The sequence below is a fragment of the Mustela lutreola genome, chromosome 12, assembly GCF_030435805.1.
Source record: "Mustela lutreola isolate mMusLut2 chromosome 12, mMusLut2.pri, whole genome shotgun sequence".
NCBI lineage: Eukaryota > Metazoa > Chordata > Mammalia > Carnivora > Mustelidae > Mustela > Mustela lutreola.
In genome coordinates this window covers 3095485-3098678 of record NC_081301.1, presented here as the reverse complement: position 1 = coordinate 3098678, position 3194 = coordinate 3095485, and positions in this window count along the sequence as shown.

Genomic DNA, 3194 nt, shown 5'->3' with positions numbered 1-3194 from the left:
GCGCGCGCCCGAGCCGGCGGGGAGCGCGCCGCCGGTCCCGCGCGCGCCGCCGTCGGGGGCGGCGGGGAGCGGTTTGGGAGCTGTCCCTGGTGCTGACGGCTCATCTGCCTGGGGCCGAGGCCGGGCCGAGGCCCTGAGACCTCCCGCCGGCCTGGGGGGCGCCCCGGTCCCCGCCACGCGTCCTGCGGGGGCTCCCGTTGCTCTTCGCCTGCTTTCCGGCGCTCCCCGTTTCCACAGCGCTGGGATTGGGAGTCAGGCTGAAGCTGCTGCTGCTAACCCCACAGTGCGACCTTGGGGCAAGTTCTTCCCAGGGGAGGGGGAGTCTCTGGTCCTGAAATGAGTCATGCAGGTGCCTGTCGGGGTGGTCTGAGAACGCGGGGGAGGGGCGTCCAGGGGCCTGACACACAGTGAGTGCGCAGCAAATGCTGGTCTTTATCGTGGTTTGTTTCCAGTTCCTGGCGAACAACCAACCACCTGGCCAGGGAGAGAAAGGGCAGTGCTTGTCCCCCTCTGGGCTGGTGGGGCTAGGGTCTGCTAGCTGCCCTTGGACCTCTCAGGGCATCCATAGGGGAAGGGAGCAGACGTCTTCCTTGGGACCACAAAGCACGGAGTTGGGAGCAACGGCTGCACCTTGACGGAGAACAGATAGGGCCGATTCCTTCCTGACACGAGGTCCCCCCACCTGAAAGGAGTCTCCGAGAGGCAGTGAGTGACCTCGGCCCCTGCAAGTAGATACTCGAGCAGAGGTTGAAGCCACAGGGCCCCTGGGCTGGAAGGGGTCTGGAATGAAATATTAGAGTATGTGGAGCATTAAGAACCATGCCTCGTACATTGAAAACAGAGTAGAATGTTTGCTTTTTTGACTCTGAAGTTCTTTGTAAGAAGCTATATCCTGGTAGGAAGAACCTGTGACTTCACTCCCATTCTCGAGATGAGAATACTGAGGACATGTAGAGGGAATCAAATGACCAGCCCAGAGATCATTTCCACCTGATAGGTGGGCTAAGGAGAGAACGGGAAGCAACTTGCTCAGCATCACACCCCAGGACCGAAAGGGTGAGTCCTTACAGACCAACACATGTCCGGCCTGCCACCTCACCCTGTCAGGTCCCCTGGGCACGGTGACTGCCCAGCTTCCCAAAGCTGTTCAAGCCATCCTGACTCTAGAGAGTTTCCTTATAGCAAAGCGGGCAGGTACCTCATTCCACTTAACTAATGGAAAGAGCTGGCGTCTGCCCCTGTGAGTACTTCTGTCCCTTCCAAGCGGGATAATTAAACGTCACCTGCCTCATTTCCTAAGGGATCAGTGGCTCTGCTTGATTCATTAATTAACTGTGTGCAGTACCTGCTTCCACCAGGCACTAATTTCATGATAAACATCCCTCATCGTGGGCTCAGTACGTCCCAGACACGAGGCTGAACGCGTTGCCTGCACTGTCTCATTTAAATCTTCTCAACAATCCAGTGAGACAGACGCTGGTAGTGCCCTCAGTCTGCGGCGAAGATCGGAGGCTGGGGAGCTGCAGACCAGAGCGGGGCTAGACTAAGTCCCAAACACGTGCTCCTTACACCCTCCTTCCGGATTTTTGATGTTCTCCCCAACCTAGGAAAAAATATGGGAACATTAATGGAAAGTCCATATAAGGAGGCTGGGTGGGGGGGAGAGTGTGAGAGATGCAAACCAGCCAGCCAATCAGTGCCCAAGGAGTCAGCTTAGAAATCCTTTAAATTGACATTTTCTGTCAAAATCCCGATTATGACAACTGAGCCACTTTTTTTTTTTTTTTTTAATTTCAGGACTGCTTAGATCCTGGCAAACGTGTGCCAAGAATTTTAAAAGGAGCATCACTGCCAAGTCCTCTTCACCAGCCATCTCCAGCGGCCTTCTTCCCACGTCTGCTTTCCATGCACACGCCGCAGAATTCCCCAGCTGTGGTCTGGGCAGCTGCAGACCTCCGGAGCTCCTGACCCCATGAGGCACTGATTTCTTTCCCATGCTCTGCAGAGGTGGGCTCCGGAGGCATGTGACGATGCCCTCAGAGCCCGTTTTACTTAATCCAGGATGGAAAACACAACATATAAATTAGAGAGCCTTCTTACTCTCCCTTTACCGGTGGTCACCGAGGCATGAAGTAGCTGACCACTGGTCCCGGGGGGGAGGGGGAGGACGCACTGCATTGAACGGATTTCCTTTGGAGAACGATATTCCAAGGTCACATTGAACTCACTCTTCCTGTGACCGAGCCATGGCCTGGCTCAAGGAAAAACCCCATTTCCAAAAATAACAATGGGGGGAAAGTGAGGAGTCCCTGGTCCGACTTGATGGGAACAATCCACTGTCAGGTTTCCTTGAGCAGCCAGTTCTCCTGGTGCTGGCGACAAGAGGATTTGAGCTACACATAGTTCTTTCAGGTTGGCCAAAAGCCGTCGTGGGGGTGGGAGGAGCGGCTCCGTGCCACCCCGCCCCTCCCCGGTGCTCCTGCCACCACCATATGCTTCCTGCTCCATGACAGCTTCTGCCGATGGCGGCTACCACGGCCGCATCACCAGAATCTTTCCCAGCACAGAGCGTCATGGACAACACTCAGATCCAACAGATGGCCGAGTTGGTTAAAAAGCCCCAACCCGTTCGAACACGTGTGGCTGTTTACAAGGGTTCATTTTCCACTGGGGCCAAATGGAGCTTTGGATGATCATCCCTGTGCTCTAAAGACAAGACCTTCGTGTCCATCCACTTTCTTGGGGGGCCAGGGTGGATCGCTTGTAGGGGAGGGGCCGTGACAGCCAATGCCCGTTTCTCTCCGGGGCTCTGCCGCACTCCCTGACTTGACGTCTAGGAATAAATCATGCCGGTGACTGCGGGTGCGTGGGCCTCCTGATCGTAGCCGCACACGGAAGGTAGTCACGTGTCAACTCAGACGGAGGAAATTGTGCTCTTGGAGGGAAAGGGTGCGCATGCAGCTGCTGCTTCTGACCTGAGTCTCATCGGGTGGGGACACCGGAGAGCCAAGTTCTTGACGAGTCATGATTCGGCCCGGATACGAAGAATGGCCCGGAGCTTTTCCAATTCCCTTTCTGGGAATCCTCAAGAGGGAGTGAGTCCACCATCACTAGACGTGTCCAAGCAGCAGCTGGCTGACCTCTCATAGCAGACAAGCTGGCTGAGCTGGCCCCCAGGGGACCCCTCCGGTCTA